General features: G+C 37.2%; 1 protein-coding gene across 7 annotated transcripts in view; it reads left to right on the forward strand.

Annotated features, from left to right (window-relative positions):
* Nucleotides 1-26984, forward strand: part of NFATC2 (nuclear factor of activated T cells 2) — a 190241-nt gene that overhangs the window by 55631 nt on the left and 107626 nt on the right. The gene's annotated exons all lie outside the window — the stretch shown is intronic.

Below are 26984 nucleotides of genomic sequence, written 5' to 3' on the forward strand. Positions count from 1 at the left end.
TTACTAATATTCAAATTTCTATAGTGCTTTAACATATGCTGAATACTTTTGTAATAGGGACTCGGTAAGCAATATGTAAAAAAGGTTATATTATTTCTATTTTGCAGATGAGAAAACTGAGGTTCAAAGATGTTAATATACTCATCTCTGGTTGTACATAGAGTCTCACAATCAGAATTCCTCCTCACGTCTCTTGACTCCAAGCCCTCTTTCTAGGACATCATGCTGGATAAAACTTAAGTTTTGAGGATTTTTATTCTCAGTAGAACACCTAAATTTGTTTGCAAACTCCAAGTAGGCAGGTGGAAAGGAATTTTGTGTGTTAGGGTCTATATCCTCTTTTCTGGTGCATTCTGGAAGAAATATTACTGATGGTAAATGAATAGCTACCTAGGAAAATCATGAAAATAAACAATAGACTTGTTCTCCCAACTTACTAGTCTCTGAGTCCTCTTCTCTCTACTTATTTGCTTATTTCCTTCAGCATCAAAGACTTTGAATGCATTATTCAGTCATCAGAAAAGCACTGGGTTAATATGTTTGTCTGGGCACATAGCCAGTGTTGGTTCTTTACCTCTACTGGGCTACAAATGGGAAGATTTGTGAGCTAGATAAGAAGAAGCACTGTGTTTGGGGCATGATAGTTATCTTTTTCACATGGCAAATCCATAAAACCAGCTTGTAAAAATGTCCTTGTGCTTTAGTCTATGAGAGATCCAATCAGAGACTGCTTACTCCCAACTTGAGTTAATCGACCAGCTGCAGGTCGTCAGGAGATAAAAAGTCTGGCCAACAGCTGGAATTACAACAACACCATTGCCAAACTGATTTAAAATAATAAACATTCTCCAGAAAATGAGTGAGGAAATAATAGAAAGTCACCATTTAGCAGCATCAGAAGTTTACATGAACATCCTTTCAGACCTAATCAGGCTGTTTTAGGATAGGGAGTGAGTGGAGTGCCTTTCCTGGGATTTGAGTACTCCCCCTCTCTAAGTTAAACACAAATTTTATTACAAGCAATCATCATTGTAGAAAGACTTGAATGGAGCTGCATCAGGTTGCCAGAAGTTGCCTTTACCGGACAGAGCTTAATGAGAATTCTACTATAGGTTGGAGGCCCCAATTTGAAAATGGTGGCATTTTGACCTGGTGCTTCTCTGTCAGGATTTCTGATTCTGTATTGATCAAAGGCTTCTTGGGAGCAGTAGGTTGTATACTGCACAGTGTTTGTGTCTTTTTCTACACAAGGAATTTTTTTGTCATCCAACCACTAGCTTAAGAGGCACTATGGGGTAGTGGAAAGAACACTGATGAGTCAGAAGTCCAGAACTGAAGCCCTGGTCCTGTCATATACTAGCTATATGACCTTGAGCAAATTGTTTCCCTTTTCTGTTCCTCACTTTCTCCCTTTATAAAAAGAGGCTGCTGGAGTGGATGACCTCTAAGTTCCTTTTCATCTTTAACAAACAGATAATGAAAGTAGGCATTGGGGAATAGTAGAGAGAGCGTGTGACTGAGTCAGGACACCTGGGTTCTGTTCCTGGGTGAGCTTGGGTCAAACCTTCTCCAGGCCCCAGTTAACATAGCTATAAAAGGAAAGGTTTAGATCAGGTGGACATTTCTATAAATACTCTAGAGTAAAAGTGTAGAAAATTAGGGAAAACTGCTTTAAAAGACCACTCTGTTTTTCCCCCAGAAAAGTGGTTTATTAAAGTATGTTCTTTAAATATAAGTGGCGTTTTACCCAAATTGCACATATTTTATATGCTTGCTTGATCTGGATCTCAATTTTGCTTTAATAGCTTGAATAATAAAGGTGTATGTTCAAAGAAGTTTGCATCGATTAGTTTGCAGAAGGAAATGTCAGCTGTTCAGATCATAGTGATAACAAGACTATGGTAGGACATGTTTTGTAGACCAATGAGGCAATGGAAGAAGAGGAATCATTTAAGCAAAATAATATTTTTCTCAAAAAAGATCAAAGTTGAGTGGATTGATTTTGCTGGCTTTCTCTTTGAGCTTTGAAAATTTCGAATGTAGATAGTAATCCCTTCACATTAACAAATGGCTTTCATGAGTTGCTATATCTAACCTGTTGGTTTGACTTCTGATGAACCTCTCCTCACTTAGCTAGGCTTATATTTGGATCACAGGCACATAATCCCTCACCAAGCGCAAATTGGACACCCTTCCAACTTAGTAGCAACTTCTAGAACTTGTACTGGGATATTTGAGAACTCTAGCCAATGTATTCTACTGGAATAACATTTGAGGCCTTTAGACAATGGTGAAACATTAAAGGGAAGAATTTTTTTAAAATTAATTTTCTTTTAAATAATAAATTGTACTAATGATCTTTGTGTTTATATCACAGTTGTTTTCTGAACATACTCTTACCATACCATGAATCTTTCCTTGTAATGATTAAACAAAATCAGTTGACTCAATGACCACATCTGACAGTGTATACAGCATTCTGCATCTGTAATACCTTACTTCTCTATCAAAAAGGAAGGAGACCAATTTCCTTAGAAAGCGGATTTCATCATTCTGTAATTTAAATTCTCTGCCTCATAGGGCAGGAGTCCATGAACTGGTTTAATTTCAATTTAACTATTTCAGTATAATTGATTTCCTTTCTAATCCAATGCATTTAATTTTGTGCATTTAAAGATATTATTCTGAGATGGGGCCTGTAGATTTCAGTAGACTAACAATGGGGTCCATGACAGGAAAAAAGTTAAGGTCTTCTTCCTGTTTTAGGGGGAATGGTTTATTTTCTATATTTTTTGAGCCTGCTATTTTTTGAGCTTCCCCCATTAGTGGGAAAGGTGGAGAGCCTTTATTCTTTGGCCCTCACACCAGCTTGTGATCACCATTGTTGTATTTGTTTATAGCACCTTCCTGCCACTAAAAGTAATCTCTGTTTACAACCTTAAAAGATGAATTCCTGTTCAGAGACACAACAGCATAGGACAAATGCATGTGAACAGAAAGAATCTCATTTAAAATCTTTTTTAAGAGAAGTTGGCTCTCTTTGGTTAGAATTGAGGTCACTGTCAATATCCCTCCTCCCATTGGGATTTATGGCTAGTGTTGGTTTACACTTGCCTGTTGGTGGGGGTGGTTCCCCATTTTGCCAAACAGATGAATAGTCAAGTGCTTAATGCCAATCTGGTGACTGAATACTCAGTTGGGTCATACACATGCTTCACTAGTTTCCAAGTGCAAATGTGGATGATTTGCACAAGTTAGGACACACCCATTGCATCTACTTTTGGAGACTTGAGTCTTTAGTATAGTATGCAGTGATTTTTTGATAGTTGTTTCCCAGCAAACAAACAATACATCATTACAGTTTGGATAGACACCCACGCCTAGTTAACCTATCAAATGTTAAAGCAGGTTTTCACTCTTATGCCAAAGTACATTTCACTTTCTATTAAAAAGGTCATCTTGACAAACCATGGGCTTGCTCTCTCCCGTTCACTCTCAGTTTTGGTCTTTGGTCTTTGTAGGTAAGAAAGTTTCCCCAACTAAGTAATGACTATCGCTCTTGGCCTAGCGTAACTTTCTTTCTGGTTCTTATGAAATCTTATTTAAAAATAGGGTTTTAAGACTTTAAACAGTCTCTTCTCATGAGTCAAGTGTGAGTCATTGATGTGTGCCTCAAATTTCCATTAAAGATGCATGAAGGTTGGGTGAAATACACTTCAAGAATCATACTTGGGGTTTCATTGGTATGCGCAGGTAGCTTGAGAAACAGCGAGAGATTCATTCACAAGGTCACCAAATCTCAGAGTTGGAAGGTACCACAGAGACCATCTAGTTCTGTGCATTCCTACTTGTTGCCTGTGCTCCAAGAATTGGAGAATCCTAAGATATTAGGAGTTGAGAATTACTTTAAAACATAGGATGTTAGAGCTAAGCAGTACTTTAGAATATAAATATTAAGTACTGGAAGACTCCCTCCTCAAAGACTATCTATTCTAGCCTCATTATTTTAACTAAAAGGGAACCAAGGTCTATCAATTAATAAATCAATCAATCCATCAACAAGTATTTATTGAACACTGTTATGTGTTAGGAACTGTGATATTTTCTAGGGATACAAATACCAAGGTGAAATAATCTTAGCTTTTGAAGAACTTCCATTCTTTTGGGGATGACAACATATACCTATGTAGGGATAGGACTGGACTCACAATTGATTTCATCAATGTAGGGAGCTCTCAGGTAGGAGCTGGTTGGTACCTTCTCTGAATCTTATAGTCTTAAAGTAGGGATTCCTAACCTTTTTGTGTCATGGACCTTTAGGGAAGCCTGGGGAAGCATATAAAACAAGGTTGAGGATCCTGCAGACTCGAGGCCACATGTGGCCTTTTGACTGAGTCCAAGTTTTACAGAACAAATCCTTTTTATTAAGCACTTGAGGATCTAGGGGGCCACATGTGGCCTTGAGCCTGAAGGTTCCCCACCCCTGATATAGACCCTTTTACAGAATAATATTTTAAAGTGTTTAAATAAATTTTAAAAATATATAATATTATGAAGGAAACCAATTATATTACAAATACTTATCAAAACATTTTGTAAAAAAAAAAAAAAAGTTCATGAACCCCAGGCTAATAACCTCTTCCTGCCTATGGAGCACTGAGTGATTTTCCAGGCTCATACAGTCAGCATACATCAGAGAAGGGACTCGAACCTAGATTTCCTCAACTCTTAGGCCAGCTGACCAATGAGGAAGAAGATGACACTTGAGCTGAGTCATGAAGGGAACTAAGAATTCTAAGAAGACTAGAGAGGAGTAAACGTATCATTATATTTTGGGGGTGGGGGGGATGGTTACAGTTCTAAAGGTGAAGTGGTCACAAGGTGACCTAGCTGGTCAATTCATGTGTGACAGAGCCAGTACTCAAGTCAAGTCTCTTGACAACTAGGCCAGTGAGTAGTAGGGAAACCGGAGCCTTGGTATTAGGGAGCTTTACAGACACATTCACGATCTCACACAAGTGATGAAGAGGAAACAGATCTAAATGAGCAACATGAAAGAAACTTGATCAGCCTTGACAAAGACATAACCACTGTATTGACTTGGAAGCAGTTGAAAGGAAACATCCTGATAAGGAGATACTATATCAGGACTTTTTGACAGGTCAGCATTTTCTTTCCTCCTCTCTGTTGTTTGAGCACTCCATTGCCGTCAAGTGTTCCAGGCTGCCTGGCATTCTGCCACCACTCGGCCCTTGCTCCCACCAAGCATTTGTATGTGGGGCAGGAGGTGGAGGGAGGGAGGGAGGGAAGACACACTCTTCGAGCTTGTGCTTGTCAGTGGGAACTGTGAGACTGTCTTGCTCCAGCTCTTTGAAAAATCTAGAGGGCTCCAAGCATTTCCTTATCTTCACAAGTTTATGTTGTTCAGCAGGAAAAGGGAAGTAGAGAGAGGAAGCGATTTTTCATGTGGCTTTGTATTTGGTTCTAATTAAATAAAATCAGCCGGGCCCTTGTTTTCCCACTTTTCACCAAAGAATGATGAATGGTTCTATAAATCACCACACACACACACACACACACACACACACACACACACACACACACACACACACACAACACACACACACACACACACACACACACAACACACACACACACATCCTATTGAATGAGGAGTTAAAATACTCTCCACAGAGCTATAGCAAACCAAGAACTCATCACCCACCGTGGCTGGTTATGTTAACCTTTTGGGGTCTCCCCTGCTGTGGCTCTATACTGCTGAGTAAGAAATGCCTTGTTTCAGTAAAGCCAGTTCATGGAGAGCCGTTGAATCCATTTACTCGTGTAACTTTCCCTCTGGCAGGGACTTGGAGTTGTCTAGACAGGAAGATGTGTGTGATTGAATTTAAAGATGCTGCTTTATCCCCTGCTGGGGAAAGAGGGAGACCCATCCGCCTAAGTCAGAGAGCTCTCTGTTGGGACCCACTGACATAGAAGTGATTTCTATTGTCCTGAATGAGGTGTAGCCTGGGTTAATATACCACATCAAGGAGGGGAACCACAGCAGAGACCAGTGGGGAAAAACATGCAGTTGCAATATGGAATAGTGCCAGTATGAACGATCGCTGGACTATAGCAAGATATTTGTATCTTTTCATGGATTGGTAGTTGATGTGATCACAATATCCTCTTCTGAGTTATTCAGAAGTCTCTTAATTTAAAAAAATGGGGTAATAGTAAAAGACAAGTAGGCTGAATGAAGGCCAACTTTGACTCCAAGAAAATGTATTCAAGTTGATATTTATCACCTCTTACTTTCTCAAAACCTCCCCAATATCCTATTGATGGGATTGATTTTCTTCTCTCCCACAAGTAAGATGGTTAAAGAAACTTCAGCAGAGCAGCTGCAGCTCTCCATATAGGAGGCTTTTTCTAGTGCAAGATCTTTTTATAGCATGGGTGGTATAGCGGATAGAGATAGTAGAGTGAGGGAAGACTCATCTTCCTGAGTTCAAATCTGGTCTCAGATGCTTACTAGTTGTGTGATCCTGGGCAAGTCACTTAACCCTATTTGCCTCAGTTTCTTCCTCTGTAAAATGAACTGGAGAAGGAAATGGCAAACCACTCCAGTATCTCTGCCAAGGAAATCCCAAAATGGGGATGTGAAGAGTGAGACACAACTGAACAAAAAAGCTTTGTAAATAGAAGAATCTAAACACAAATACATTACCTGTAGATTGTGACAGAAAAAAAAAATTCTGAAAGACTAGGAGAAAATAATGCTGATAATTTTTTTTAAATTTCATCCATTATGGAAACTTATTCCACTGACTAATGTTTAATCTCAGAAGAATGCAAGACAACTTACTTTGGCTTATTGTCTTAGAGCTGGGGCAGCGAGAGGTGAAATGTAACTTGCTGGTGATTGTGTAGGTAGTTCATGTCAGAGGCAGGTTTTTTTCTTAAGGCCAAAGAGCCTTAGTGGATCTCTATATCCACTCTACCTTTCAACAGAATGGTGACAATAGCTTCCATTTCTGGAGCATTCTAAGGTGCTCATCTTCCTTTGGATGCTCTCACTTTACTTTCTAAAATGTGGTTAGAACTAAACACAGCCCTGCAGATGTAGTTCGCCCAAGGCATGGTATAGCAGAGCTGTCACCTCTTAACGCTGGAAACTGTGGCCCTTTTTCACATCTCAGGGAAATGCAGCCATCTCCAGGTGAAGCTTAGCCACTTGAAAGCATATCATACAAGACTATATCATGTTGTATAGCTCAAAGAGGGGTGCTGTGCCATAGCTCCAGTGACAGGACTTTGGCATTCAAAATTCTTCATACCCTAGCCCCCATTATCTATCTGGTCATCCAAAACCTTGCCCCCTAAAACATATCCATTATCCTAGTGACACAGGAATCTTGGATATTTCATAGACAAGAAAAAGACATGCAGTCTCTAGGTTAACCATTTACTTACAAGGATACATGTGCCTGTAATACACTCCTTTCTATACTATGACTACTAAACTTTTTGCTTTTCAGTGAAAGTGACAGGACTTTGGAAGAAGCTAAGTATCATCACTTTCCTCTTCAAAGTTGCCAGGAAATCTTCTATAAACCTCACTGATTTTTCTTTTGAAAGAAATCTTTTTCCTCCAACAGAAAAATCAATATTCCTTACACTTAATTAACCCAAGCCTTCATTTACTCATCTGTAAAAATGGAGGTGTTAATGTTTGTCCTGTTGACTCCAGGCAGGTAGAAGGTAACAGATGGGAATATGTTCCAAGAGAATGTTTTGAAACACTATAAAAATGCAGTTTCTATTTAAAAAAATGGAGCAGTGATCTATGTATACATCTTCACTTTGGCAGTAACTACGCATAAAACTAGGCTCTTGGTGGGAAAAGATTTTTCCCCTAAATCTTGGAGTTGTTCCCCTTTATTTTAAATTGTAAATAAGTGATGTGGTCATTGTAATGTCAGGGAGATTGAATGTGAGGAAAGAGACATATAAAGACATGCATCAGTACATTTTACGGATGGATGCATTTATATGTGTACACAGGGAGAGACTTACTATGCAGGATAGTTGAGGAAGACCCTGAGCTGAATGAATGAAAAAATAAATGAATGAATGAAGGAACTTAGTCTGTGAAGAGGTGAGTCAATGATTTTGATCATGCCACACATTTCCATTTTGTTTATAGAAGCCATTCCCTGCTGTGGCAGTGAAGAAAAACAGTCTCCTTATTTTCTGAATGATGTTATTTGTTTACCTGCCAAACTACCTCGCATTTTCCCCAGGTCACAGACCAAAGCCCGTCTGGCTGCTCTCATATTATAAGAATTATGCAAAAAAAAAATCCTCCAAAACCCACCCATTCAAATGAAAGAAATAGGATCTTAAAATCCCAAAATAGTGTGGAATGGAAAGGTACACATCATGTCTGGCTTCTCTTTCCCCTTGTGGCAAAAGTGACTCAAAGTTCTTGGTATTAATCCAGATAGATCAGTTATGGAGTTTGGGGAATTCAGTTGCAAATAGTTTACCTTATAATACACTAGATAGCTCTTTTAGCTATCTTAGATTTCATAAATCCTTCTTTCTCCCCTCTCTATTCTCTGGTATTATCTTTTTAAAAAAAATTTAGACAAAGTAAAGATGAGGCAAATCCCTCTTTAGATCTATGATCCCACAAACAGATCTAACTCTGCTTACAAATTTCTTTCCCTTGCATGACTGTTAATTGCCTTGACTTGCCCTCACTCCTCATCTAAGTTGGTTTAGATGTGTATGCTTTATCTGGAGTTCTACAGAATTATTTTCTTTCAAATTTTCTGTGGGAGCAGGGTGGAATGCACAGTTTGAATTTAAATATTTGCAACTAGTCTTAGAAGAGCAATGGACAACCATTTATTAAGTGCCCACTACTTATTCTCTCCCTTGTTCACTTCTCCAGGATTTAATTTGTTTTTCTGCCTCACTTGGGGATTAGCTTTACCATAGACAGCATACAATAAGGAGTATGTTTCTCAACTGAAAATCAGTTTCTCTTAGCTAGCATGTCTTTCCTCTTGTTGCCATAGGCAAACACATAACCAACAGGAACATTTTACCTGTTTCATTTTCTTTGTTTATTTTTTACTTTTTAAAAAAAGTTTTGATTGTTATCTTCTGTTTCTTACATCATCATAGTTATCTCAAGTGTTTCCTCCCTTCCTCTTCCCCAGGAGCAACCCCATATAACAAATAATGCTTTTTTAGATAGGAAAAAATCAGCACGTATGATCAATATATTGAAAAAGTTCAAAAACATATTCAGTGTGTAACACCTATGGACCTCCTCCTTCCATGAAGGGATGAGTTAGGGGTATCCTCTCATATTTTTCCATTCAAGTCTTGATCTTTGTAATTTTGTTACATTTACTTTTGACTGTTTGGTGTGTCATTCTTTCCACCTACATAGTTATAGTTATGTGTATATATATTTTTGACTTTACTTATTTTATTTCACATCAGTTCACATAGATCTTTCCATGTTTCTCTATATTCATCATGCACATCATTTTTTTATAGGACAATAATATTCCATTACATTCATGTATCACAATTTGCTTAGCCATTTCCTGATTGATGGTCATTTACTTTGTTTCTAATTCTTAGCTATCACAAAAATAACTTTATTACCAAACACATATCAGAGAATTTGATACAAAGATTCCTGCCCCTGCACCCCCCCCGCCCATTTGACCATTTCACTTTTATTCTAGGTGCAATAATTTTGTCTGTGCAGAAATTTTTCAATTTCAAGCAATCAGAGTTATCCATTTTATGCTTTATATTTGCCTCTATCTCTTGTTTGGTTAAGAATACGTTTACCCACAGCTGTGAGAGGCAGACAATCTGTTTCTCTTCTAATTTTTTAAATCTTATGATCTTAAATATTAACATTATATATTCATTTAGAATATATTGTAGGATATGGTATAAGCCTAATTTCTTCTACACTGCTTTCCACTTATCCCAGCAGCTTAAAAAAATTAAATAAGGAGTCTTCCCGCCCAGGTAATGTGTGTTTTCCACTTTATCAAACACAGAGTTACTGAACTCTGTTGATTTTCATTTTCTCTTATCTAGTATCTTCCATTGAAATATATATATGTATATTTCAACCAAAATTAGATGATTTTTGATGAATGTTGCTTTATAATATAGTTTGAGGTCTAGGAATGTTATTTTTCCTTCATTGCTGCTTCTTTTCATCATTTCTCTTCATAGTATATATATATATATATATATATATATATATATATATATATATATATATATATATATATATATATGTATGTATATACATATATATTTTTTTTTCCCGTGAATTTCGCTTGTATTTTATCAGGTTCTAGAAAGTATTTACTTGATAATTTGATTAGTATAGCATTAGGTGTAAAAATTATTTTTGATAGTATGATCACTTTTATTATATTGGCGTGGTGTAGCCATGAACACTAAATATTCCTCTAGCCACTTAGGTTTTTTTTCCTTTCATTAAGGAACACTTGATAATTGAATTTATACAAGACTTTTGTGTGCTTTGGTAGGTAAATCCTCATTTAATTCATTTTGTAGTTCTTTGGAATGGCATTTCCCCTGCTATTGTTGCTTCTTGCATTTTGTTATTATTATATTGAAGTGCTGTTGATTTTTGAGGATTTATTTTGTATCCTGCAACTTTGCTGATGCAATAAATTACCTCAATCTTTGCAGATTCCCTAGAATTTTCCAAGTAAATTCATGTCATCAGCAAGCAAGAATAGTTTCATCTCCTCTTTACCATCTTTATGCCTTTGATTTGTTTTTTGTCATTACTGTTGCTAGCATTTCCAGAACTATATAAAATAGTAATAGGGAGAGTGGGAATTTTTGCTTAACACCTTATAATTATTGGAAAATGTTCTAGTGCATTTTTATTTGAATATGATTGTTTTTCATTTACATGCGTTTTATGATCTTAAAAAAAGGTCCCTCTAAGAATGCCAATATTTGTAGGGTTTTTGGCATAACGCAGTGTTTATTTTGTCAAAGGGCTTTTTCTGCAACTATTGAGATGATCATGTCATTTTGGATGTTTGGGTTTTTAATGTAATTAATTATATTGTTTTTCTGTTGATTGTTTTTCTATTCTTAAACCATCCTTGCTTTCCTAGAATAAATCCCTTTTCATCATGAGTAATTATTTGCATAAATTGCCATTGTCTATTTGACAGAATTTTATTAAAATTTTTAAGTTAGTGCTCATTAATGATATAGGCCTGTAGTTTGGCATTAGGACTATCTTTGTCTCATATAAGGATTCTGATAGTGTGTTTTCTTTCCTAATTTTTGAAGTGTAATTACTAACTGTTCTTTAAAAGTTTATTAGAATTTTTCTGTGAATTCTTCAGGAGTAGGAATTTTATTTTCCTTTGGTAGTTCTTTTACTGTTAGCTCTATTTCCCTTTCCAAGATTAGGTTATTTAAAATCTTTATCTGATCTTCTAGTAATTTGAGTATATTTCTAAAGGTTTTCCTCTATTCCTTTTCTCTTCTCAGTTTTGCTAGCTTATAACTGTGTGTGGTATGTTTGGATTATTCTTTTTATTCTGGTTTTGCTGTTATTTCACCTTGTTCATTTGCTATTTTATTGATAGAATTTTCTGCTCTTTTCTTTTTAATAAATTAGCTGAGGGTTAATCATTTTTATTAAGCTTTTCAAGGAACCAACTTTTAGATTTATAATTTCTAGATTTTTTAATTTCCAATTTATCTATTTCTCCTCTAACATTTAATAAATCCTCTTTTGTGTTATTTTAGGTTTATTTCTTTGTTAGTTTTCTAATTTAAAAAAATGTATATCCAGTTCACTAATTCTTTTTTTCCATTTCATTAATGTATACCTGTTAAGATATGTTTTTTTCTCCCCAAGGATGGCTTTAGGTACATCCCAGAAATTTATGTATGTTGCTTCATCATTATAATTTTCTTTAACCTAGTTATTATTTTTTCTATGATTTGTTCTTTGATCGCCTTGGTTTTTTTAGCATTTCATTATTAATTCTAGTCTATATCTTTTGTTTGTGGTCCATGAACCAATTATTATGTGAATTATTTCTGCATATATGTATATACATGTATGGGTGTATATATACACATGCTATATATATTATATAAGCACAAACATATACATATACATACTTTATGTATGTATATGTGTATGTATAATATCTTGTTACTCTTGTACATGAACAGTTTTTGTAAAAGTTCCATGTGGTATTGAGAAATAGGGATATTCTTTTGCTGTCCCATTTAGAAGGCACCATAAGACTTTTAACTCTAGTTTCTCCAGAAATTCGTTCATTTCCATAATTTCCATTTTGTTTATCTTTCTGTTAGACATATATAAAACTGAGAGAGGAATATTGAAGTCTGCTGTCACTATTGTGCTACTGTATATATCTTCTCATAACTCAGATAATGTTTCCTTTATGAATTTGGATGCTAAGGTATTTGGAACATATAAGTTTATTGCTGGTATTGGTTTGTTTTTCATGATTCCTTTTAGTATCTTAGAATTTCTTTGTTTATACAGTTTTCCTTTTTTTGGAAGTTTATATTTATTTTGTCAGATAGCATGATAGCTGTTTTTTGGGATTCACTTGATGCATAGTAAACTTTTTTCCATCCCCTCAGTTTTATTTTGTGCATGTTTTTGTTTTTTGAATGTGTTTCTTCTAAGAAACTGCTTGTAGGGTTTTGTTTTATTCAGTTTGTCACATCTTTTCTTTTTATTGGATTGTTTAATCCATTCACATTTAAAGTTATGAGAATTAGGTTTATGTTTCCCTCCATCTGTCTCTAATATTTGTTCCCCCCCCAAAATTATGATTTCCCCTCTTCTGTTGTAAATACAGTATTATGTTTCTTTAGTTGATTTTTATCTTTTTTAAAGGCATCTCTATTCCCACTGTCTCTCTCCTCCTCAACCCTAATTTCCTCCTTTCACTTGTTACCTCTTTCTTTTTGTGGTTTTGATTATTAATTCCCTTTTCTCTTCTGCTTCTATCTGGTGGTATAATTCTTCCTTGTTTTTTTTTTTCTGTCAGTCAAGTAGAGTCTTCTTTCTTCTCTTCCCCTTCAACCAGTCCTGTTCATTAATTTTTAAATACTTTAATTGTTACTTTCCAAAAATCATTTCTCTCACTCTCTTCATTATCCTTCCCTTCTGTCTATTCTAGAACCTCATTCTTTGATTCATGATCTCTATAATTATCCAGTCTTTCTTTTTTCTCTATATTCTTCATGCAATCAAAATTTCCAAGGTATCCATTCTAGGTTATCCCCTCTGGGTGCTTTCTGTCACTGCCTTGCCAGACTTTCCCATAGATTCCCTTTTTTCTGTGTGCCTTACTCCTAGAAAATTCCAGTTCTTGTAGGTGTCAAAGAGAATGCTGACTAGTGGTAGAGTCCTCCCCTCACCACTTCCCAGACTATGCAGCCCCCCACTGATCTATATACTGTCCCTGGTTACCTTTCCCAATCCAACTCCTATATTCAGCAAAAACTCCTTCTTGGGTCCATGCTTTCCCACTTTCCCAGGTGCTAGGAGTAGATGAGTAGACTTTTCAAGCATCAAATCTCCCAGGTCACATTCAGCACAAAGTTCCCATTTCTCTTTATAGAACATCTCTCTTCACATAAGAGCATTCGTAAGTGAAAACCCCTCCAAACACCAACAATAGGTCCTCTCCTTCCTCCCCACCTTTTTTAAAAATTTCCTGCCCCTTCCTCCTCACCCATTACCCATAGGCTCTTCTTTTTTTGATACCACAGGGATCACTTTCCCCTCATTGTTAGTCTCTGATTTAACTCTAACACATTCCTTTCTTTCCTCCTCCTTCCTTCCTCTCCTTTATGTATCCTTCCATGTTATAATGTAGTCCACAAAAAAGCCTTGATTCACGTGTAGGCAGGGTGTCCCCAGACTTTGTGCATAATGGCCCGTGCCTGCCTTTTCGCTTTTACATCATCCAGACTTCTGCCTTCACCCCTAACTCCTTATGTACATTTACTGATCTCTCTGTTGTCACTCCGTTGCTTTTGCTGTCCTTGGCTGCTGTTTTTCTTCTCTCCTGCATTTTTTGTTTGGGATGTTAGAGAAGCAAATAATCTTTTCAGTTTTGCTTTTCTTTCTAAAAATGTTTCATATGCCTCTTTGTTATTGAACATCCTTTTCTCCCCTCATGTATGGTTAAGCTCACATTTGCAGGGCAGGTTATCCCTGGGCGGCATCCTACTCTCCACTGCCCTTCAGAACACATTATTTCATTTCTTCCTACATTTTCTGGTGGGTGCAGAGTAGTTTTGCGTTATTCAAATTTCCTTTCTTTTGCATTTGAAGGTCTTTCTAATCATTTGCAGAACTTGTTTCTGCATTGAATTGTTAAATTTAATCACTATGTGTCTTGAAGTTTGCAGCTCTGAGTTTTTTTCCTAGACGCAATCTCTGAATTCTTTCAATTCAAACTTTATTTTCTGAAGTTCTGAGCAGGTCTCTATTATTTCCTGCATTATGGTGTTAAGTTTTTTTGCCTTGTCATGTTCTTCTGCCAGACCTAAGATCCTTAGGTTTCCTTTCGCATCCTGTTTTTGAGAGCAGTATGTTTTGCTCACATAATGAGCACATTTTCTTTTAAAGTTTTTGTTTTTTTCTTCTTCCACATTGTTCTTTACTTCTGTATATTTGCATTCCTGATGAATTGTTCTGTTTTCTTTGATGAGACTTGCCATTGAAAATTCCAGGTTTTCTATTCTGCTCATTATTTTTGCTGCGTAGGCAATAAATGAGCTCCTATAATTCTCATTTCTCTTTTGAATCACTCAGGAAGAGTGTGTTGTGGTTCCATCTTCTCCTCACATTCCATAGGGTCCTCTGTCTCATTAAGTGTTGAATCATTTTCCTTTGTTCTGTTTGTAATATTTATTCATAGATGCCTGCACTTGTTTACTAGATCTGAAGGTTATATTTCTTTTTTGTTGTTAATATTTTCCCTATTGATTTATCTCTTCATGTTCAAGATCTTTGACCTTTCTTCTGAAATCTTTGGTTGTTTCAGTCTGTCTCCCTGCTGCCCCCTCCCCCCCATTTTCTCCTAGTCACTTTTTGACTGTTTCTTCTGATGGTGACTTCCTGGGGGGCTTGATCTCAAAGCATCTCAAACTCCTTTCACACTGGGAACTTCACACTTTACCAGTCTAGGTTTGGGGTGCTGGGGACCCCAAAATACCAACACTCTGGCTCCTGCTCAAATGAATTCGACTCAAGCCTTCTTAAAGCCAAAGAAAAACAAAGTTTATTAAAGATTCACCTTACTGGGTTGGCTCTTAAGGAGCCTAAGCATTTGTAACACTTGTATTCACAAGCTGGCCAGGTAGAATCTCAGCTAGACAAAGTCTGAGCTGGATTGAATCTGAGCACCTTCATGGAAGCACGATGGAACCTAAATACAGAAATGACTGTAGAAGGGATCTAGGGGTGGTCTGGTAGTCTAGGGTGATGGGAGGAGGGGTTTAGGGAGAGTCTTGAAGAGAAGTCCAAGGAGGGCCTCAATGGGACTGGAGTGATTGGTTAAGGGTTGGAAACAACTGGAGGCAATCAGGAGATATCAGACAATGGAGGGCCTGGGCCAGAAGCAGATGTCCCAGGTAGTCTGGGGTCCCAGGGATGGTCTTGATAGATCAAGCCCAGGGGGAATCCTGATGGGAGTGGTTGGTAATAGGATCAAGGGTGGGGAGTGCAACAGAGACCTGGGCACAGTGATAACGAAAAGTCCATGAGCTTCTTGAGACTGCTGGAACAAATGGGAAGATTAGATTCAAGTAAGAAAGGCCAGATTAAGTGGGAAGATTCAAGGGGAGCTCAAGGAGGCTCCCAGAGTCTGAACCCCACCAAAGTGACTTTTAAGTGGTCAGAACTGGCCTCAGCTGGATGCTATGCTCTTTCCCTCCACCTTGGTGAATTGTTGTACAGTGTCCCATATCCATATGGGCACCAGAGGGTATCCTGACTTTTCTTGTCCTGGCATCCTGTCCCGCTCTCTCTGTTCCCTAATTCTCTGGTTGGGTACCAGAAGTTCATAGAGCTACTGTACTGCTGCTATGGGGTTGTCTGTCCTGGCACTAGCAATTCCAAACTTCGTAGTGCCGTTGCTACAGAGTTGTCCACCTCAGTATTGGCAGTTTAGAGTCTTGCAGTGCTGGTACTGTGATGTTGTGGTTGTTGACAGCTTGTGCTCCTGAAGGACTGTGACACAACTGGCTATCTGTTATCACTTGGACAAACTTCTGCAGCGTCTCATTGGCATTTGGAAGAGGGAGCAGGATTGAGGTGTGAGGTTAGGTTTTGTTTTAAGTCTGTATTAGGTTCTTGGGTCTGCTAGTACAGCCTTGCTGCTTCTAGAGTGGAAGGTGAGAGAGAGGTATTGAATGAGCTAAGGGTCAGTGAGCATCAGATGATGGATCTTTGTTTTTTGTTTTTGTGGGGTTTTTTTAACCTTCTTCTGGATTCTGAGTGTCCTAGGTCATGGATACAGTTGAAGTTGCTTTATCTTTGGTGCATCATTTCTGTTTTGGAGAAACATGGCTAGTCAGTCCTCCATCAGAGAAAATGGCTAGTCCTCCATCTTGTTCACATAACCTGGAAGTTATAACCCCTTTACTTTTATATAGAACTACAAAGTAATCTTTCTTATCATTCCCAGTAGTCTGGTATAGCAAAAATACTACTGTCCAAGAGTCCTTAGACATGAGCTCTAGTCTGAGCTTTGCCATTATCTTCCTGTGTGAAGTTGGGCAAGACACTTAACCTTTCTGGTACCTCTAAGAATGAAAAAGTTGGATTAGACAATCTCTAAGCACTTTCCCTTGCTGACATGCTATGATTATGCACCTGTCCTTTGAACAGTGCTGGAGAGGAAACATGATAGAAGAACTGACCTTTCATATCTTGATTTCCCTGTCTTTTACATCTCTGCTACTTTATAATTTTATAATCTACTTTTTAGAGTGAGATAAGAGCCCATAAAACTCTCCCATTATCAAGGAATAAATTGAAAATTCCATGCAGGTTAAATATAGGCTACTGCTTTTATGAAATTAAGCCACTCTTCATGAATTCTAAATTGGCGTCTTTCCTTTTATTTATAGGATCAGACTTAGAATTGGAAGGGAGTTTAAAGATCGTCTGTTCCAACCTCTTCTTTTTCTAGTTGAGGGAACTGAGGCCCAGAAAATTAAAGATCACTTGCTCAAGGTCACATAAGTAATAACTGGATGAACCAGGATTCAAATACATGCCTTCTGATTCCAAATCCAAACCTTTTCCCACTGTATATATCATGTTGCCAGGAGACATTGTGGAAAACCTCTTGACTTAGAATCAAGAAACATGGTTTCACGTTCAGCTCTGATGCTTGTTGTATAGCCACAGCAAGTCACTGTACCACTCTGTGCCTCAGTTTTCTTATCTCTTAAAAAAAAGAGTAAGGGATACTAATATTCGAACATTCTGTTTTTCAGAGAGCCTGTGCTTTGTAAACCTCAACGTACTTTAGAGATATGAACTTTGGTTCCAATGTTTGTAGCATTCCAGATACAAATAGTCTCTTTTCTCAGGGTACTTAGGCTTGATTTTGTTCAGAATATGAAAAAAAGAGGAAAAAAAATAAAAAAGAAATTTATTATATCTAAATTATGGATATAGTTATTATATGTGTAAATGGAACAGCAAGTTTTACATAATAGATTTTCAGTTTCACATAACATACTATGTTATAGAAATGCTTGTTTTATCCTGTAAATTAAAAGGGGAAAAAAGCCTAGGGAATCATGGTGTAGTTTACAGGCTCATTGAATCTTGCAATTGGACAGGACCTTGGAGATCACCTAGTACCACTGCTACCTGACCACGAATACCACCTTAGCACCTCTAGTAAAGGGGAAACTATGACCTCCCAAGGCAGTTCTTTTTTGGGGCAGCTTGGACTTTATGGAAGTTTCTTATTATTTCAAGCTAAAAGTTGTTATTTCTGTTGTGGCCAAGCAGAAAAAGTGTAATTCCCCCCTTGACTTGTCAGTCTTTTAGATATGTTAAGATAATTCTAATCTCCTGCCCTATGCCTTCTTTTCCTCTGCTAAACACCCCCAGTTTCTTCAACTGATCTTACACATGGTCTGGTCTTCTCACCATCCTTGTCACTTTTCTCTGGACATATTCTAGCTTGTCAATGGACTTCCTAAAATGCGGTATCCAATACTCCAGATGCGATTTGACTTGGGCAGTGTAGAGCAAGACTGCTCCCTCTCCCCTCCCATTGTCTTCATTTTTTACTAACATAACCTAAAATGCTTTAGTGGTTTTGGCTGTTATGCTTTTAATCCACTAAAATGCCCTGGTCATTGGTCATGTGAATTCCCTCCTAAGAACAGCCAGTGGTGATTTAAGGTTTGCAAAACACTTCCTATATATTATCTTATATGATCCTCACCACAGCACTGTGAGGTATACGTAGTTGTGATTCCCATTTTACTGCTAAGGAAATTGAGCTTGAGAGAGGGTAAGTGGTTTACCCAGGGTCACACAGTTAATAAGTGTCTGAGGCAAGATTTGAACTCATATCTTATAACCTTCAAGTCCAAAGGTCTGTGAGTTATGCCATCTAGCCACAGCTTTACTATCCCTTTTATTGCAGTGACAGATTTCTCATAACTGATCATTGTGATTCTCCAATAAAGTGTAGGTTTTCTAGATGCAAATTTCATTAATTTTTGGCTTTATTTGTCCTTTTACATGCATTTTTGCTTTTTTCCTCGAAATGTACAAGTTAAATAGAGATATATTATTCATGAAAACACATTTCCCTTCCCTAGTCTGGAGCCCTTACTAGTGCTGATCAGACTGTGGCCTCCTGTAGCTCTCAGAATAATTAAAAACAGTTTCTAAAAAGTGAACCAGGTATGGGTGAAAGTGAGGATACCAAGAACACATTTCTCATTTAACAAGGCCTTTTGTCAAAAGGTGGTCTGTAGGAGAGTCAGTAACTCTAAATTCATTTAAAATATGACTTTTTAATTCCTTGGCCCCAAGAGCTTGTTTGTTGAATATGAATATCAGTGTTTACTAGTGTATCAGAAATTTGAGATTTTTGGCTTGGTAGGGGGGCAGTTCACCCTTAGGATGGGTGTGGAGGAAAGCTAATGCATTAGGTCCCTGTCTGAGGGGGTGAATTAATCAGTTTCTCATTACAAAGATACCCCCTGATGAATGAAGGAAAGGAGTTAGGGGGAGGGATGCTGACTTTGGTCCTGAATTTGATTACCCTAATGTTCTCTTCTCTGATCTCTCTGAGCTGTTTTCTATGGCTTCCTTAGGGTTTCAAATGTGGATATGGTAATTGAAAACAAATTTAGCATGTTTCAGGCCATAAAGTCTCCCTTCAGCTTGCTCACTAGCTGTGCGGTAGATATGTCTGTTTTTAATTTCCAGTGATGTGAGAAATATAGAGTGACTTGATTCTTAATTTAGAATATTAGAGAGAGAGAGAGAGAGAGAGAGAGAGAGAGAGAGAGACTAAGTTCTGAGCTTCTGTTCCCATTTTGTGATTCACAATGTGCCTTCAAAAAATTGTTCTATCAATGAGACTTATGTACCTCCATGATGACAAAAATACGCAGAAGTGCAGAATTGTCCAACTGGTGGGATACTGAGGTGCTTAATCAAGCAAACATTTGGGAACGTGCTTTTTTTTATGGGTAGCTTGGAAATGTGGTCACCTCTGCATGGAACAGGGCAGCTGAGTAAAAAAGGGCACAGCCACCCGAGACCCAACCATTTAGAACAGGAAGTCTGAGGATACTTTATACAATTGAAACTGCAGGGGGAATTCAGGGAGGCAGAGTGTAATTATCGAAATTGAAAGGGGGCCAAAGTGTCGTGGGGCTTTTTGTCATGGAGAAGGGACACTGATTCTAAATAATGGCAGCTGCTCCAAACTGTAGTGTTTCGATCTCCCCAGGAAGTCATGCTCTTGATATCTTTGAACTGTACAGGAGAAATACTTGTTCTTTTGGTACATATATCAACCCCTGAACTACATTGCATGATAGCTTTGTGATTGTCTAGTCATCTGTTGATGGCAACATGCCTTTGATGTTTGATGTTGAGGATATAGTGGGCGGTAATTGAGACTTCTCCATTTTTGTCTTTCCTGCAGGAGGATAGGTGGAGACGTTTTATGTACATCTGCGTGCCTTTTATTTTTTTTCCTTTTGAAAGGGTCCTCAAGACTCTCAGAGAAAGTGAGATTTCCATCTTTAATACCTTTGTTTGAAAAATAGGATGACTTATTTTTAAAACATGCCTCATTAGACAATTACTAAGTCCAATTTCCGATCAAAATGATACCGTGCAATGGAGCATGGATCCTTGAGATGCACACAGAACATGGGATTAAGATCTGGGAGGGACCTTAGAGTTCATCCTTTATTTTATAAATGAGGAAACTGAGGCTTAGAAAGTTTCATCGAATTTGTCAGACATTGAACAGCTGGGAGACTGAATAGAGCTGGATAGAGCCTTAGGTTCTCTGCCTCTAAATTCAGCGGGTATTTTTTGTGCTGTCAATTGGTCAGCAAGGAGTTGTTAAGTACTTTCTCTGTGCCAAATACTATTCTAGGTGCTGCAAAGACAAAGAAACAATCCTTCCTCTCAAGGAGCTTATCAAGCTGCTGCCATCTCAAAATGTAGATGGACCTATTCAGCTCCTACCAGCCTTTTGATGAGATGCCCTTATGATGATGCATCCCTACAATAGTTAGTTTTATTAGAGTGAGTGCTGTCCACATTCTGTTATCTGTTTGTGGTTAACCAGTGAAAGAACCCCCATCCTCCCAGGGTATGTCATTGAAAAACTTAAGTTCTTGACCTTAAGTGAGTAGTGGGGTGCATAAACTTAGTTGTAGCATCTTTAGAGATTAATATGTCATGCTGAGACAAGCGGACTGTAGGGAATGATGGATACATGTACATAAGCCCTTTAATCCTAATTCAAAAACATTTCTGTAAAGCTTTGGTTTTATAAACTATAGATTTTGTAAAAGGCAGGTAATATAAATGTTAGTATTCTCATTTTGTAGATGGGGAAACTGAGACTTAGAGATGTAAAATGACACAGTTGGCAGGTATTGAAGTCAGAATTTGAACTTGGGTCTTCTAATCCCAAATATAATACATATTCTTTTCATTACATGACACTACCTTCTATCAAAATTCAAGCAATGAAAGGTGCTGTTATCATTTTTTGTTTTGAGAAGAGTTAAATTCTCATTTGGTTTTTGTGGGTGTTGGGTTCTAATTCTATGCCTCTCCAATTAATATTTATTTAATTGACTTCTGTGTCTTTGTTAGAGCACAGATAGCAGAATCATTGTGGTTCCTGTTATATTTTTTGATTTGTGTTTTAAAATTAACTCTATGTCATTTTTTACACTAAAACTTAAATGCAAATTTTTGAAACCCTGCATGTTTGCCAAACAGACAACAAAAAAAAACCCCTCCTTCCTCAGTATCTATATAAAAATTCTAAGTTTGGCATGAAATATCTCTAGTCCTGTTGCATCTGTGCAGTGTTACAGTTGGAAATGCATCAACTTCCTAGTATCCTGAGCTATGTGAAATAGTTTCTAGCATTTTTGATTGTGTGTATGTGTGTGTGTGTTGGGGGGGAAAGGGCAGGAAATCCACTGATGTACAGTTTGATTTTAGTAAAATTCAAAACTTTTTCAAGCAAATTGCCTCTTTGCATTTCAGTCTTTCACAGGATAAGCACTTCCATATTTCTGCTTTTCTGAAAGGAGTTGTAAAGAATATCAGCTAACATTTATGTATTACTTTATATTTTGTAAAGTGTTTGGTATCCATCTATTTCATTTGCATCTTGCTGCATCCCTGTGAGGCAGGTACTGCAGGTAATATTATCCATATTTTATAGATGAGGAAATTGAGGCTGTGAGAAGTGAATAGCCAGTTAATAGCCAGTTAGGTAGCTAGTAGGCGCAGAGGCAAGATTTGGTTCTTCCTGAATCCTTACCCGAGCAACTTGTCACTATATGCTGGCTTTCCCATCTAGTTTGACTGTGTTTTGATAGATCCAAAGCACAACTAGCTGATGGTGACTTAGTTTCAGAAGTCAGAGGCAGTGTGTAGTGGAAAGAATGATGGATTTGGGAAATCAAGGGTCTTAATTCGAACACTTATTAGTTATGTGACCATGGGCATGGTTCTCAGAGCTTCCTCATCTGTAAAATGAGGATAATGAGTCTCATTATCACAGTAATAATGACACCTACCTCACAGATGTGTTGTGGAGAAAGTGTTTTTCTAAACTGTAAAGCACCAAAAAGTATGAGCTATCATCACTAGGCTCAGAACTGGTTTTGGGGGTTGACAGGGCAATAGCATCCTAGGCCATCACGTACAAAGGAGAAAAATAAAGGACACAATTATTTTTATTTCATTATGTGTTAAAGCTTTTACTTATTAAAACTTGAAAAACATGATCCTTTCCATGGACAAAAGAAAAATATTTTATATGAAATCACGAATCTTTTACATAAAGCTTTGGTTGTTTTTTTAAACATATATATAACCAGTTTAACACAGAAGTTCCAAAAACTATCCTGCTTCTCTGTGCCTCCTCCTGAACATCTCTATGCTCTCTTTCCTTGATGTGAAGACTTACAAGTGCTTACATTTTTAGTGCTAGAAAATTCTGCTGTTAATAGCACATAGGAATTTGGTTTTTGGTAAGTTAAATCGCATGTTACACTGAAACCTCAAGTGGACCATTCATAACACAAAAGAGCACAATTTTCAGACTTTGTATAGGGTACACAATACTACTAGGAGGAGGTTAGTCTCTGTTTTCCTGACCAGCCCCTCTTACCCTCTTATCCCTGCTGCTCCCAAAAAGTAATTCTCATAGCTTTGGATAAGAAGATCTAAGTCCAGCTTCTGTTTCTGATACTTATTTACTGCATGTCTCTGAGCAATCCAGTTAACCTCTTTGGTTTTGGGTTTCCTAATATGTGAAATAAGGGAGTTGGTTTGGATAGTCTAATGGTTTTTCCTAGTTTTATTCTGATGATCTTACAGGATCACTCTTTACACTTTGATTTGTATGAATTGTCTCAGTTAATCCTGTGGAACTGAGAACACAATTTTACAAATTTGTACCATTGAGTTAATTGGAAAAGTCTCCTCTGAAAATAAGGCACATTGTGCTTTATTGTTCTGTAGGTAAAATCTGTCAGACATAGACCAGATGGTACTAACACTGTTGTCTAGGTTGCCCTGGGTTGTGAAACTTTGTTATTACATAGATACTCAGTAAATTGCATTAGTTGAAAATTGGTGTGGTAGCTGCCTTTTAATCCATGTTTCCCTGCTATATGAAAAAAATCTGCCTTTATAAAAGTCATTAAAAGTAAAAGCCATTATTGGATGTCTTCAAGAAGAGAGGTGACCATTTTGGGGAGATGCTGTAGACAGGATTCATTTTTAGGTGAGATAACAGCTAGATTAGATGACCTCTAAGGTTCCTTCTAAATGTTATGATTCTATAAATCTTTAAAAACCTTTGATTGGACTTCATTATCTTAAAATCACAAAGATGAATAGAACTTGAGCTTTGGTCAAATGGTCAAATGAGCTTTCCATTGTATTTTTTTGAAGTAAAATTTTGTTGATCTTTTATTTTATATCACCTACACATCCCAATCTATCCCCAGAGAGTCATTCTCCATAACAATGGAGAAAACATAGAAATATTAAGAAAAATAACCAATATATAGGAGAACTCTAATTTTCTATATAGTGTTTCACACTCATAGTGACTCATGCCCACAAAGAAGGGCAGGGAGATGTCTATATCATATCTCTTCTTTGGGGCCAAGCTTGGTCATTATAATTCTTAATTATATGAAATTATGATTTGTAACATAATTATTAAAATTTTCAAAATTTATTGTTTTGTTTTGTTGTAGTATTCCCATTCCCATTATTGTAGTAATCATATATATTGTTTTTCTGGTTCTGCTTACTTCACTCTGCATCAATTCTTAGGTCTTCTCAGTGTTTCTCTGAATTCATCACATACATTATTTCTTCCATTATATTAATTTACTACAACTTGATTAGCTATTCTCCAATCCATAGGTATCTTCTTTTGCTTTTAGTCAGATGAATTTTGAAATTGTGGTGAAGTTCAAATGGGTTTCAGGAACTTAGTTTTTGGTGTTTTTTTTTTAGATCTCTGGGTTCTTTGTCAAAAGCTAATTACATGGACTTGCCTTTTTCTTCCATCACGCTTTTTAGAGTTCTTTGCTTTTGTCTCCTTTGTGTTTTTTCTCATGTAGAATATTCACTTAAGCCTTCGTCTAACGCTTCATTAAGGCTTGGAGACGACCCTGGCTTCTTAATCTCATGATAATCATCTCTCTGGAGGTATTTCGGACCCATAGTAAGGGACGGGGAATCTTCAGTCATTCAGAATACAGACATTTTCTGAGTGTCTACTTTTTTTTTATTTTGCAATTCACTCTTCTAGACCCAAAGAATTGCCATAGGGCCAACCCCTTAAGGGGCTTGCAACCTAACAGTGATGGGATTAAGGGATTAGAGGAAAGGACAAATATGCAAGTAACTATGGTACAAGACTAATGTGATCTGTGCAAACAAGAGATCCAGGCTGCTTGCTAGGATCCAGCATCAATTTTGAAGATTTAATGTATCTCTTTGAGTTTCAGAGAAGCAGATAAATTTCTAACCTTATTAAGAATCCTTAAGTTCTAAAGAGTTCTATGACCTCTTTTAAAATAAATGAGCTCACTGATCATTGCTTTGAACAAATTTTTTTCTACCTTGATGGAAAGAACAGATTGAGGGGTGAGTAAAGAAATAATTTCTTTAGGCTATATAGTGAGGACTTTTTATTCAACCTTTTCCTCTATTACTATTATAGTCAGAGTACCTTAAATGGCAATGGGCTTTTTACCTGAATGTTTCTGTTGTGTGACTTTTTAGAACTCTGAAGGGATGGAACTGGCTTGGTAGATACTTTTAAGTGGCTTTCTCTGAACTGTAGGCATGTGGGTCATTCCATACAGCAGAGGTAGGCTTTGAAAGTTAGATTTGGAGAGACAGAAGGATGTAGTGGGAAGAGCCCTAGTTTGAGAATCAAGAGACTTGAATTTTAGTCTCATGTTTGACATTGACTGGTTGTGTGACCTTGGTAGTCATTTCCTTTTTGCAGGTCACAGTTTTCTCATCTATCCAATAGGGTGGTTAGATGAGAGGGTCTTACAGATCCCTTCCAGGTATAGCATTCTATGATTATTGAGCACTTGCAGCATCCTATAATGAGAATTTCTGCTTTACTAAACATGATTCTGCTTCACCCTTATGCTACCCATCTTTCTCATTTTTTAATCTTGGACCTTTCTCATTCACTTGGTAGTACTGATTTCAGTTTTTATTGACCTCATCTTTGGGTGATCAAATCATTCTTTGGGCAAAAATATCTCACCAATGCTAGATGGCCCTCCTCACCCTTGGTATATCCTGGGTACTAGAAGAAACTGTTATTGCATGGGAAACTGTACAATGTAACTGTAAGCAGTTATTGTTTTATCTTTGTCCTTGACTTCTCAGCACCTCCTACTGGGCACTAGTTTTAATTAAACAAATATTTATCAATTGCTTATGAAGTCCATAGCACTATGTTAGGGGTTGGGGAAGATAATCTCTCTGGGCTTCAGTTTTACCATCTATGAAATGGGAGGGGGGGGGGGGTCACTGTAATTGATGACTTCTAAAGTATCTTCCTGCTTTAAATTTATGATCCTGTAATAGAATGCAACTCTCTTGAGAGCAAGTTTAGCTTCTTTTTGTTTGTTTGTTTGTATTCCTAGTATTTAGCATGTCCTATGACAAATAGGAGTCACTCAATAATTGCCTGTTGAATTGTGAGAACCCAGTACAGGATTCTGTACATAATAGGTACCTTAATTTTTTTAACTGAATAAATTGAAATTTTAGAAGCCATTCATTTCACTCCCAAGAAGGAGCAACTCTGTCTCACAGGGATTCATAGAAAGATTGCTCTCATTCTTGCAGTTTTTCATCGGTTTTCTTTGAGGAATTCACCTTCCTCTTCCAGATCCTTCCTTTGTTATCCTGGGTAGAACCATATCACTCTAACTTTACTGCCCCTCCCAAAACACACAAAAAGTCTAAAAACTAGATGGTCATCTCTGAAATAGCTTAAAGAGTATGATCAGAGATCACTAAGTCCCAGACCATCCCCACTGTGCCCCAGCTTCCTTAAGCACATAATACTACTGAATATTAGAAGCCAAAGCTTCTGATACTGGGAGAAAAAGGAAATGGTATCATGTCGTCAGAATTTATCCTTCTTATACTTTGTTCCATTGCTGTCAGCATCATCTAAAATTCCGGGAGTTAGGATGAGAAAGAAATTTGTTTCTCTTAGATAATAATTTAAAAAAACACTAAAAACTCCAAATTTTCCATACTTGACTAACTAGAAGAATAAAAAGATTGCACATTTCAATTGATGTGCTGCAGATAGAATATGCATGTCAGACAGATGCATGTCTGACAGATTTTTGTCTTTATTCCGCACTACCTGTCTGGTTGTATATTAGGCACTTATTCATATGTGGTGGATGTATTGGCAGTGGTAGATTTTGAAAACTATTTTAGTTATCCTCTGATTTTAATCCATTTCCAGTCTCTCTCTTCATGATTTTTTTAGATGGACCCACAAAGGAATTTTTACACACTTCTCTAGTGTATGTTTATGCTACAG

The sequence above is a fragment of the Notamacropus eugenii genome, chromosome 1, assembly GCF_028372415.1.
Source record: "Notamacropus eugenii isolate mMacEug1 chromosome 1, mMacEug1.pri_v2, whole genome shotgun sequence".
NCBI lineage: Eukaryota > Metazoa > Chordata > Mammalia > Diprotodontia > Macropodidae > Notamacropus > Notamacropus eugenii.